Source organism: Equus asinus, chromosome 13, assembly GCF_041296235.1.
Source record: "Equus asinus isolate D_3611 breed Donkey chromosome 13, EquAss-T2T_v2, whole genome shotgun sequence".
NCBI classification, from domain to species: Eukaryota; Metazoa; Chordata; class Mammalia; order Perissodactyla; family Equidae; genus Equus; species Equus asinus.
This window is the reverse complement of record NC_091802.1, coordinates 1,106,252-1,119,241: the sequence shown is the minus strand read 5'-3', so window position 1 is coordinate 1,119,241 and position 12,990 is coordinate 1,106,252. Positions and strand designations below refer to the sequence as shown.

Sequence of the window (12,990 nt, the reverse complement as noted above, 5' to 3'; positions counted from 1 at the left end):
CCATGGCGATGAATGCCGACCCTGCCTGCGCTGTGCCGGTGACTGGGGCCGGCTGGAAGACAGGGACCAGGTCGGGATTGCAGGGGGGAGTGGTCACTTCCAGCCTTGAGGGGTGTTAAGAGAATGCCTCTAAGAGAAGGTAGCCTTGATCTGGGCCCTAAAATATGAATGGAATCTGGAAAGAGATGAGAAGAGAGACATTTTACTTAGAGGGAACAACTTGCTCAGAGGTCTGAAAGTTGAACGTAGGTATCATTTCATAGTTTATCAGTTAGAAAGCATTCAGCATTCCTGATGACAGGAATCCCCAACTACAATGGCTTGAATAATAAAGACACTGAATTATCTCATGTAAAGGAAAGTTCAGAGGCAGGTAGTTTCACAGCCCAGTGGAGCCCCAGGCTCCTTTCATCATTCTGTTTTATACCCTTCAGTGTATCAGCTTTTGTTCTTAGGCTTATTGCCTCATAGCTGCAAGATGGCTGCCTCAGCTCCAGCCATCATGTCCTTTCATTATGGCGTTCAAAGGCTGGAGGCAAGGGGGATAGCCAATGTGTAAAGAGTCTGCTCCTCCCACATCTGTCTCTTTGTACCAGACAATCATCTTCCCAGTCTTCCCTTGTGTCTCACTGTTCAGAAGACGTCACATGACAACCACAGACCTGCCACTGGCAATGGAAAATGGGATGCCATGACTGGTTTTGACCAATCAGGATTTATCCTCTGGAGCTGAGCTGGCTAAGAGAACTTTCTGTAGTGATGGCAACGTTCCAGATCTGTGCTGTCCAATATGGTGGCACCAGCCACATGTAGTTATTGAGCCCTTGAACTGTGTGTAGACAGTGAGATGGAGGAACTGAACTTTTATTAAATTTCATTGTAATTAATTTACGTTTAAACAACTGCATGTGGCCAGAGACTACAGGAATGGACAGTGCAGCTCTAGAAGCTGGGTCCTCTGCCTTTGGCTGAGTAAAGTCTGAGTGTGGTTATCCGGGGAGAAGGGAGACGGCTGTTGGGAGGGTAACCAAGGGGTCTGCCCGGTGCAGCACCTGCATGCAGACGAGGGGCCAGCCATGTGTAGGGGAGGATGGGCGTGGGAAAGAGGCATTCACGGAGGCCTGTGTGGCCTCCATCCTTCCAGTTCTTTCTCCAGGAGGGGAGTTGGCGAGAGCTCACTCCATGAATCAGCTGGTGCTCTGGGTTCGCCCCTTCCAAGGCCTTCAGCCCCGTCCTGAGCACTGCTTCCTCTCCGGCATCTCCAAGGACCTTCTGGCTTGGATTTCCTGCCTCTGCTAAGTGTCCCGACCCCTCTTCAGGTCTCTCCAGCTGAGGGCCCTGCCCCGGAGCTGGGAGGAACTGACACAGCGGCACAGTTCCAAATGTCCTCTCCCCTCTCCTGAATCACACGCTGAAGCGGCCCTCACCCCAGGCCGGGAGTGTCAGGACTGGAGGAGCCAATCACGGATGCTCTTGGGGAAACGCGAACACCAGCCCACAGCGGGGGGGCACGAGAGCCCGCGTCAAAGGTGAGAAGGTGAGTTGTCCCTCTGGGCTGGAAGGTGGGATGTGCCCCTGCTCTGGCTCACCCCAAGCGCTCAGCCCCCTGGGAGGCCTCTGGAGGGAGGGCTGGAGCAGCTGCCGTGCAGCCCGTAGCTCGGGGAAGGGCGATGGGAGCAAAGCTGCAGCTCAGGTTTAACCTGGCTGCTGGGAGCTGAGACCACGGCCTGCTCTGTGCGTCAGGCAGGGTGATGGGTCAGGCGGTGGGCAGAGGCTTCTGGCTGACCAGGCCTGCCGAGGGAGTCGGGGTAGGGCAATGAGCCGTGACTTGAGGGTGGGAAACTGAGGCTCAGAGGGTGGTGACATGGCCAAGGTCACACTGCGTGGGAGGGGGAGGGGGCCCAGAGCTGGGAGTTAAAGAATCACCTGACTCCAGGGGTCCCTTGCCTTGGTGGGGGACATGCTCGGGCTCTGTAGCGAGGACCTAGCTGAGCCTAGCTCCGCCTCTGACCGGCAGTGTGACCTTCAGCCTGCTGCTGCACCTCTCTGTGCCTCAGTTTCCTCACCTGCAAAATGGTGTCGCAGTGCGACCTCAGGGCTGAGCCTGGGCCCGAGACTGCCTACAGCAAATGTTCAGAGACAATTCCTGCCATCTGTGTCGCCAGCTCTGTTCCAAGTGCTTCCACAGTCGCCCTCAGGGCCCCCATGGAGCTCGCTGTCACCGAGCGGGCAGTGGGCACGGGTGCTCCCAGGCTGGAGTGGGCAGCTGGGAGCTGAGCCTGGCGGCCTTGCGTCCGGCTGGTGCTCCTAACCATCACCCCTCGGGGGAGTCCCAGCAGTGCTGTTTTCCTCACCCGGGTGCTGGCTCGTCCATGGCGCCCATCTCTTGGGGCCCAGCGCCCACCCTCATCGTGTGGGTCGCTGCCTCTGCTCCTTGGAGACCTCCTTCCTGCTGTGGTCTCGGGGGCTCTGAGTTGGGCCACTCATTCACTTCTTCATCTACTCATCCAGCAAGTATCCACTGGCACCACTATGTGCAACTCTGCCCGGGGATGATGCACTTACCACGACTGCCCCCGTGGAGCCCAGTCTGATGGGGCTGACGGACATCAAAGAAACAATCATAATTGTGGTCATAAGAGGCAGTCATGGAGAAGAGTGAGGGCAAGGGCTGCTTTTCCAGCGTTTGGCTAGCAGTCTGGGAAGCCTCTCAGAGGAGGTGACACAAAGTCAAGACTTGAATAATGAGAAGGAGCCAGCCATGCAAGGAGCTGAGGGACAGTGATCCTGGCAGGGGCATGTGCAAAGGGCCTGTGGTAAGGTACAAGCAAGGTCTATTGGAAGAAAGGAGAGGGACCAGTGTGTCTGGAGAGAGCAGGCCACTGGGATGCCCAGGCTAGCAGGCCCTCTGGGCTGGCTGTGGGCTGGGGGAGCAGTAGCAGGGCCTGGAGGGGCCACCGGAGAAACCCTGGTGCCCTTTCCAAGTGCTGCCTCAGCCTGACCTGGCCTTGTGCAGTCTCTGGGATTCGAGGGAGGTCTGGGCTTCTGTGGACACCCAGCTAGAGCATTACAGGCCACTCACCCTCATGGCCCTGAGACTGGGCCCCATCCCGTGGTTCAGTCACCGTGGAGCCCGGGCAGTGACTGGGCGTGCCCAAGGCCAGATGGCCGGTAAGGGGCCAGGCCAGGCCTGAGCCGGGGTCGGAAAGTCCCTGAGGCCGGAGCCTCCTCAACCCCAGTGGTTGTTAAATGAACTCATTTTGTCAACCTTTTCCCCAGACTTAGCTCACATAGAGCACACACCGAAACACAGCAGAGGGCGGCCAGCCCAGCACCCCCACAGGCAGCGCCACTCTGACCGTTGTCCCTGAGAATCGTCTGGCCTGTCCTTGGCTTCATGTCAGTGCAGTCGTCCCCCTGGGGCTGTGCTGCGTCTGGCTTCCGTCACCGAGAGTAACACCCGCGCGGTTCGTCCACGTCGTTGCTGTGACCGCGGCTTGTTCTCCTCGGCTGTGCTGTGCTCCATGGTGCGAACATGCACGATGCGCTTCCTCTTCCTCTCTTGGTGGGCTGCTTCCACTCTAGGGCCACCTCGAGCAAGGTGGCGAGGACGCTGTGGCGCATGTCTTCTGGTGGACGCGGGTCTCCGTTTCCTTTGGGTTCACACCCGAGGGTGGACCTGCTGCATCGCGGGCTGTGCGGATCTCCAGCCTTGGCAGACACTGTCAGACTGCTTTCCAAAGCGCTTGTCCCTCCCACGCTGCATGGCAGCTAAACAAACCCCTGAGGAAGCAAGAACTTGCCCGCGAACCCTGATCCGTGAAACAGGTTGGAGGCAGGCCAGCTGCCAGGTCAGGGCAGGTGGGAAGCTGCGCCCCTGCCGGTCCCAGGCTGCTCTGGAACCTAGTTTGAAAAGCCCTGTTCCAGCTCAGCCATTGCCAACCCTGGCCATGGGTAGGAGTCGTGGGCACGGTCAGAGAGAGCAAGACTCATTATAATACAAATTCCAGAGCCCCGTCCCCGAAGGGTTGATCAGTGCTCTGAGCTGGGGCCCCACGACCCATATGCTTCTACAGCCTCCCCATCCCTGGACAGACCCCCCAGTGACTCAGACCCACTACTGGGATTGAGAGGCCGGATGGCCGCATTGCCTCGGAAATGCATTCTCCTGGAGGAGAGCGGTCCAGTCCGGGGAGGCCTGAGTTTACTCCCCCTCACTGACTTCAGGTCAAGGGGAATGCAGACATCGTAAAGGACTTGCTGGGACCCAGCCTTGCACGGGGCTCGAGGACAGGCGTAGAGAGCACAGCTCCTGCTCTCGAGAGCTTCCCACACTGACAGGACAGATGCTGCTGGACTGATCATTTTAGCTCATGACCGGGAGCCAGGGGCCCGCCGAGAGACAGATCCCACCTGGACTCAGGCGACAGTGAGCAGAACCAAGAAGGAAGTGCAACTGGGCTGCTCAAGAGTTGGACATGGTCCAGTGAGGACATGGAGAAGGGTGCGCTGGGGAGGGGGGGCAGTAGTGGCAGAGGTACAGCATGCACTGAAAACGCCAGGCGGCCCTGTGTGTCTGGGGTTGCAGGTGCACAGGGGGCGCCCCCGCCGGCCAGCGGGGCCCTGCTAGCACTGAGTGCCCCTGCTGTCCTCTTTGCCACCGTCCAGAGCACAGCCGACTTTCCAGATGGAGGGGAAGGCCCCCACTCTTCGCCCCAAAGCCGGTAGGGAGGAGGCTGATGCTGGCCTTGTACTCTCTGACGGGGGCTGGGCTGCCCACTCGATCAGTGAGCAGCCAGTGCAACAATGCCAGGAGCAATTAGAAGGCACCTTTGGCATGAGCTTTATCTTGATTAATCATGCAGCCAAAACTGCTGGTAGACACTCTCCTGGCCACCCATCCCCAGGGCGTGTGCTTTTCATTTACTGCTGCTGCAGCCTGTGACTTCCTCTTCATGGGACAGTGGGTAGAACGCGCCTTGGCAGGTGGAGATGAGGCCTTGAGCTTTGGCCCATGAAACCTCACTCTCCTCACTTGTAAAATGGGGATACGGTGTGCATCAATTAGCTACTGCAGCGTAACAAACATCCCCTAAATTCAGCAGTACAAAACAAACTCAATTTTATTTAGCTCCCAGTTCTTTGGGTTGGGCTCAGCAAGGATTCGAAGCACGGACCTTCCCCAAAGGGAAAGATGGCCTCATTGGCCTCTTGGAGCCCAGCTGCCCAGGCAGCGGCAGGCCCCGGGCCCTGGAGCTGATCGGGGCTGACTGCTGGCTCTGCCGCTTGGCAGCCATGTGACCACGCGAGAGTTGCTGCCCTTCTCTGTGCCCCAGATTCCCCATCCTGGAGCTGAGCTGCCTGCTAGGAACATTCCACGTTCCAGGGTCTCCTCTGACCTGGCTGGAGGGACGAGAAGAGAGCCTCCAAGGGGATTCTGGTGGATGGGAGGCTGTGGGGAAGAGGGCTGGGAAGCCTCACCCAGCCCCATAGCCAACTGCTTGGAGGGCCACCGGCGCTCTAGCCGCTGAGGTCCCTGGCTGCTGGAGGCACCCCCCTCCTCTAGTCAGTGTCAGGGCGGGAGGGGTCTTAGGGACTCCTCGCTTTACGGCAGCAGCAGCAACGGTCACAAAAGCACGACCCATTTCCCTGAGCACCAGGGCTGTGCTGAGAGCCTCGTGCGCTTGGCCTCATTGCGTCCTGCGAGCAGCAGCCGTCACGGCTCCCACTTCACAGAGGAGAAGACAGAAGCACACAGAGGGGTGAGGACTCGCCTCCCCCGCTAGCAAGGGAAGGCGCCAGGACCAGACTCGGATTTTGCCCTCGTCACTTCAGACCCATCGCTGCCGGGGAAACAGGCCTGGGGGAGAGATGAGGTCTCATCCTGGTCTTCCAGCAATTAAATGCAAGAGCCAGGATCCCAATGCTGGTGCCAGTGGTGATGGAGGGATGACGATGAGGGCCACGTCATGGGCAGGTCCCTTCACCTCCCTGGGCCTCAGTTTCCCCATCTGTAAAATGGGGTGCTAACGGCAGCTGCCTCAGAGGAGCGCTCTGAAGATGGAGTCAGCACACACAGAGCACTGAGAACAGGCCTGCCTGGCACAGGGCAACACTGGGTGAAGCCGGCCCCCAGGGTTATGTTAACAAGTGGCCTGGATGTGGTTCTGGGCGTAGTAACTCTCACCACAACCCCATGGGGTGGCTGGTCCGCTTTCTCAGATTACAGACCAGCTCACAGAGGTGTGGGGTTAAGGAGATGGTCGGAGGTCCCCAAGCTGGGAACATGGGCTGTGGGTGCAGGCGGTGGTGCCCTGCAGAGCCCTGTGTGGACACGGCCCCGTCACCCTCAGCCCTGCCAGAGGGGCAGCAGAGCTGACGGCCTCACCGGCCAGGGCCAGTGCTCATGTCTGGGTGTCCCCTCACCGCACTCCCTGGCCTCAGCCAGGGCCGGCTGGCCTGGTGGGGACTGGAAGCATGCCTTAGACACTTTGGGGTGCCCCCCTGGTGGCGAGTGGGCACTGCCCGGCAGTGACTTCCTCTGATTATGGATGAGGGGCCCCCTCCATGTTTCACTGACCCAGACTCCGCGACAGTGGAGACAAAGGCTCACGGGGCCCTTCCGTTGCGCCAGGCTCCCTCCAGGCCATATGCATTCGCCTAGTCCTCTCCCGGCCGCGGCCGGCCTGTTCGGGGATGGGAAAACTGAGCTGGAGCGGCAGGGTGGGGCCCAGAGCCTCCACCTGAGCCCCAGCCCTGGGGGGTGGGTACTTTCATTATTCTCTTATGTGTTTATTATTGGGGAACCTGAGGCACAGAAAGGTTTATTTTCTATGTGTGTGTGTCTTGCCCAAGGCCGCCCAGCTGGGAAGGGGTGGGGCTGACGTTTGAACCCGGGCTCTCCAGCCGCACTGGCTGTGGAAGCTGCTGTGACACCATCAGCCTCACTGTGGCCACCCCGAGCCGCCTGCCCACACCCCACTGGACCCCACTCCCTAGGCCCAGCCAGCCCCTCTCTGATTGGCCCCCTCATGCTTCCCCATCAGCTTGACTGGGCTGAGCTGGCATGCGTGACCTTTGGTGGAGGGTGACCTCCCCAGGCCTCAGTGTGCCCATTTGAGAAATGGCCTCGCAGCCCCTACCTTGTGGGCCTCACGAGGGCTGGGGGAGAATGGAGTCTCGGGGTGGGCTGCGGCGTCCTCCTGGGCTCAGTCTTGGAAGCCTTCATGGGGCTGCAGGGGCTCCATGGGGACCCCTGTGCAGCCTCCCCCGCTGGGCTGGCAAACTCGCCTGGCCCTTGTGGGACACAGGGGAGGCCCTTTCTATCCTCCCACAGCCTCCTCGCAGCCCTTGCCCTCCGTCTGCGGCATCTCAGGAACCGAGTTGGGGTTCGGGGTGCGTCTCGCCCTCCCCAGGCCCTTCTCTCCCCTGTGAACTGCCTGTCTTGCTGCAGAGGAAAGCTATTCATAGCCAGATGATGCAAAATTTATAACGTGTGCCTGGTACAGCTGAATTGGCCCTGGTGCAGGCCACATGCTCCCCACTCCCCACTCCTCACTCTGGGGGGCTCTTCCTGCGGGTGTGCGTCTGTGTGTGTGTGTGTGTGTGTGAGAGAGAGAGAGAGAGATGGGGAGATAGGGAGAGGGCCTCCTTCCTGACCTCCCCTCTTCCCGCCCTGCCAGCCTGAGCTTCCACTGCTAGGGGTCTAGTTAGGATGGAGGGGCGCGGCCCCTTTCGCCTTCCAGCCAGCTCCACTCACGACCTTCTGTTTCTTCGCCTCAAGAGTGGGTTGTTGTAAGAGTCAGATACAAGAAGCCACATGAGGACAGCCCGGCGCTGCCCTGAGGGGCTCACTCAATCCTCCTAATACTCTACAAAGTGGTTGCACTTATTTTCCTCATTTTACAGATGGAGAGGTTGAGGCAGGGAGAGGCCCAAGGGTGGGGGGCTGGGAAGTGGTGGAGCTGGGATTCGAACACTCGCCTGTCGCTTCATCAGCGCTGCTGACCCGGTGCACGGCCCTGCCTCCCTGTCCATCATGTTGATTGGCCAGCTTCTCTGGAGATCCCGGAGCAGAAAGGCTCTGGGCCAGGAGCTTCGTGGACTACTGGGGTCTATCCCCTTCCCAGGTGGGTGGGCGAGGCCCAGGGAGGAGATGGGAGCTGACCAAGGACACAGAGAGGCCGCCACTCCTGCTCAGCTCTCGGCCACTGTCGGGGGCATGGCCCAGACGTGGTCTGGGACAGCCCAGGACACCCCCACGCCGCAGCCAGGCTTGCCTCTTGGAGCCCTGCCGGCGCTCGGTCCCTGCGGGTGGCTGCTCCGGGTTCTCTGGGGAAGCAGAACGACCGCGTACAGGGTCCAGTAGCCTCCCTTCCCCGAGCCCAGCGCTCTCAGCTGCCACCCTGGCCTGCCATCCCAGCGGCACACTCCTCACCCGCTGCAGGATGGAGAGACGTGGGCCCAAGGCCACACAGCCTTGGGGCCCAAGGAGTCCTTTGGGCCGCTGGCGGTCTGGGTCTGGCTCACCATGTCAGTGGCTGTTTCTGCTCTGGTCCTGCTCTGTTCCTGGTGGTTTCTCCTCCTCCTTATTGAGATAAAATCCACATAACACAAAATTTCCCATTTGGAAGTGTAAATTCAGTGGCATCGACTACATTTGCAGCCTTGTGCTAACATTGCCACTCTTTAGTTCCAGAACACTTCCATCACCCCAGAGAACGCCTTGTGCCCCTCGGCAGTCACTGCCCACGCCCTCCCCCGGCCCCTGGCAACCTCTCGTCTGCTTTCTGTCTCCAGGAATTTGCCTATTCTGGGTTTTTCATTTAAGTGGAATCACACAGTATTTGGCTTTTTGTGTCTGGCTTGTCTCACCTGGCATGATGTCCTCAAGCTTCATCCACACTGTAGCGAGTGTCAGAACATCATTCCTTTTTATGGCGAATGAGCCTCCACTGTGGGACAGCCCGCACTGTGCGCCCGTCCGCCTGCTGACGGACCCTGGGCCCGCGTCCGCCTTTCGGCTGTTGTGAGCTGTCTAGTCGTCCGCGTTCATGAGCCGGTTTCTGTGCACAGCGGTTTCAGTTCTTCTGGGCAGAGAGCTCGGAAGGGAGTGACCGGGTCACAGTCCCTGGTGTTGTCAGGATGCATCTTCTTGCCGCCCTTGACAGCAGTCCTCGTGACGAATGCCCCCGCTTTGCTCAGCTGGAAGCCCTCCAGCCCGGCTCCCCTTGCTGATCCGGCACTGCGCACACTCCCGTCTGCCCCCTCAAGGCTGTGCTTTGCTCCCTCCCTTCCTGATTTCTGGGGACTCCAGCCAGGGGCCCAGGTCTGAGGAAAGCAAGGCCCACGGAGAAGGGGTCTGGCTGGAAGGAGCTGAGCTGGGATTTGGCCCGAGGGCCACGGGACCTCCAAGTCCTGGTTCTTTGCGTTGTCACTGCGTGTCTCAGATGGGCTTGTTGTCCCTGGAGAAGGACAAGCCAGAGGGCACTCCCACCCATCTTCTTGGGGCACTGGCTTTCCTCAAAGATCTGGGGTAGGACCTGACACACTCATGTGAAAGCAAACCTCATATGGATTCTGCAGTGGAATGCCAACCTCATGTGAACTTTCCGTCCTCAATCAGAGGTGTCTAAGAAATGTCCTGGCCTAGATGGGCCCAGACTTGCCCGGGACCCACCCCTGCAGCCCCACTGCTCCCTGTGGGGACGTGACTGAGATTCCCAGAAAACCTCCTCAGGGGTGCGTTTGGGAGGGGTCTTTGCCGTCCCCTTTGTCCCTCAAAGAGAGGCAGACAGCTCCTGCCGCTGTCCGGCTGCCACATGCTGGCCTGTGCCTCTCTGAAGCCCCCAGGCTGCAGGCCGTGCCCCGGCCCTCCACCCGGCTCTGGCATCCCTGAGGCTGGGACATTTCCTCTTCCTCCTCCAGGGGCCCCGGCTGCACTCAGCCTGCAGCCCGTCCCGGCCCTTCTGGGCAGCTGTGGCTGCTCCACAGATACTGAGCCCCTTGATAGGTCTGTCCCACAGGCCTGGCTGAGGCCACTGGCCATGGTGGCCATCTCACGCCCCCAGGCTGCCCCTGAGACAGTGATATTTGCTACCTCCCTCACAGTACAGGTGTGGAAACCGAGGCCTCTAGTGGGGTCGGGCTTTTCCACAGTTCCCACTGAGCTCATGAGGTTGGGGACGGTGGGAACCCACTCATCGGACTCCTGCCCAAGGTGTAAGTTGGCTTCCTTTCAGGCCCAGTGCCACCACATTCTCTAGTCCTGGATCCTTTTGATGTCCCCTTGGCCCTGAACATGGGCCCCTGCGTCTATGCCCCACAAACATCTCAGGATCCTGGGGAGGGTACGAGCCACCCATTCAACAGATGCTGCCTGTGTCCACCTGAGGCCAGGTAGCCCTTGTGTATCCAGAGATGCCTGAGACAAGGCTCCTGACCTCATGGAGCCAATGTTCTCACCGGGGAGATGGATATACCAACATGCCCGGTGGAGACAGTGCCATGAAGAAAAATAATGCAGGGAAGTGGGAAGGCAAAGCTCAGGGGGGGCCTCTTGGAGGAGGTAACATTTGAGCAGAGACCTGAACAAAGTGAGAAGTAAGCCATGAGCTATCTGGAGGAGGAGCTTTCCAGGCAGGGGAGCAGCAAGTGCAAAGGCCCTGAGGTCGGCACATGCTTGGCACGTTGGGGGAAGTGGCCTAAGAACGGGCAGAGGCCACGGGCCTGTCCAGCCTGCAGACACTTTCAGTTTGCCCTTCAGAGTGTTAGCTGTCATGATGGTTTCACAGTTTTGAATGAGTGGCTAACATTTTTAAAATCTGAGATTTTTTTCCTATGAGAAATCCAGATTTCCAGCCTCTCTTAAGAAATTAAACTCTGACACCGCTGAGCCCCTGTTCTCAGGAATCTGCTGAGCTCAGGCTGTGTCCGTCCCTTTGCCTCTTGTTTCCTCACCCTTGCGGCGTCCTCACGCGCTCTCTTGCCTGAGCCCAGTAGGATCCGCGTCTGTGGCTCCTGGAGGACGGGGCACAGGGCCTTAGACACCATCGCGGGCTCCTGCTTCTCTCTGCTCCGTCTGGGGGAGGACTTGTCCATGCAAGCTTCGCGGCACTGCTGCCGCTGCACGAGGCAGGATGGGGAGGGGCCCCGGGGGGGTTTTTGCAATTCTCTCCGCCTCCCTCCACAAGGCTGCCACCTCTGCAGAGCGGGGCGCTGCGCCAGGCGGGACAGCGCAGGCAGGTCGCCTCGGCGCGGCATGCAGGAGTTACTCCATTTCTTTGCCTCCGTTTCCTCTCTGAAAGTGGGGCAACACAGACACTGCCCTGCCCAGCTCAGGACAGAAACGGGAGCCGTCAGAGTCTCGACGCTTTGGGGCTAAAAATTTCATTTTTTCTCAATTTAGGGTCAAAGAGAGAAGATCTGGTGACACACCAGCCTTGGGGTTTGAGCCAAACCCGTCCTGGCATTTGGAGCCTGGGCTGGCTCTGGGGTCAAATGCACCTGTCTGCCCCCTCCCTCCCTGTTCCTTCTGGGCCTGCCTCTGCCACTCACTGCCGGCAGCTTCTCTGAGCACCTGCGAGCCAGCCCTGGGGCTGGGGCCCTGCTGGAAGGCTCCCGGCCCCGCAGGGGCATGGGGGGTGGATGAGGGTACCTCGCCCCCTGCCTTGGGAGGTTCTTCCCTGGCTCCAGCTCCCACCAGATGCCCCCACCGAGGCCCCGGCTCCCCACCGTGAACCCACCCTGGGGTCTGGCTACCCCCTCTCTCCTCTGTGTCCCAGGCTGCTAAGGCCTGGGTTCCCGCCATGCCCTGCTTTTCCTCTCAGACCTCCCTCACCATGTAACCTGTCCCTGGGACACACATCCCCGGGAGAGACCTGGAGGGCTTCTGTTTCCTGGCTGGATCCTGCCTGCTTCCCCTGGCCCAGGGCCTGGCTGCGCAGACGGGGTCCTCCTTCGTCCAAATCCTGAGCGTCCTGAGTCCAAGGACCATCTGCTTCCTTCCTGGGTCGGCAGAGTCCAGGGACGACATAGAGTGACAATTAATGAATGTTGGTCATTTCCATCTCACAATTACCCCTTGAGTCAGGCACTCTATAAGCCTTGCTGCATTTTAATAGTAGGTAAACTGAGGCACGGGGAGGAGAAACCATTTACCAGTGGCTGCACGGCTGCTAGTGGTCCCATGGGACCTGGCAGCCCGGCTGCCACACCTGCCCTGTCAGCCTGGGCTCGCTGTGCTGGCTGCACAGCTGGGTGTGGAGGCGGCGCTGGCACAGGCTTTCTTGCAGGACTGATGAACGAATGAATGGGCAAAGCAGGGCTCCGTGCATGTCTGGAGGATGGGAGCCAGGCCTGAGCTCCAGGCTTGCTAGGGACGTGCCCACCATTGTCCGACTCCCGACCTTCAGGGAGAGCCCCTGCATGCTATGTTCAGCCAGAGTCTTATGGGCTCGAGGCAGCTGGGGCCCAGAGACGGGCATGAGCCAGGCCCATAGTGAGATGGGGACAGGCCTCAGGGCTGGGCCGAGGGCCCGGCTCTCCTCTTCCTGGTCTGGCCACCTGCTCTCCACCCACCCGCTCTCCACCCACCCCCTGGAAAGGGCCTGTCCCTGTCCCAGGGATAAAGGATCCTTCCGTCAGACTGCCGGCCTCTGCCACCTCCCCGACCTGAATCCCTGTGGCCTTGCTCCTTCGCTGCCTTCCCGCCTCGGGGCGCCCCAGCCTCCTCCCAGCCCTGGCTCCTCCCCCAGCTGGGGACACTCCTCTCCCAACCCTGCTCAAGCTTCAGTTTTCAGGAAAGATGTGACCCCCTCGGGGAAGCCCTCCCCAATCCCCCAGGGTGCTTTGGGCTCTCACATTTGGGGGCTCACCAGTGGCGTTCTCGTCACTGAACGTGGTTATACCCCTGCACCCCCTGCGCCCAAGGCAGGGGCCAACTCAGCCCGTTCACCACAGGCCCTGCCGCGGGGCCCAGCACACAGCAGG

At 59.9% G+C, this 12,990-nt stretch overlaps 1 long non-coding RNA gene across 1 annotated transcript; it reads right to left on the bottom strand.

Annotated features, from left to right (window-relative positions):
• Positions 1-203: 203 nt before the first annotated feature.
• On the bottom strand, positions 204-9,249 carry LOC139040002 (uncharacterized). The gene is made up of 3 exons (XR_011493533.1): positions 8,875-9,249; positions 8,438-8,587; positions 204-8,331 (listed from the first exon to the last, which is right to left on the bottom strand). It is a non-coding gene; the product is annotated as an uncharacterized lncRNA (long non-coding RNA).
• Between the last annotated feature and the right edge of the window lie 3,741 nt (positions 9,250-12,990).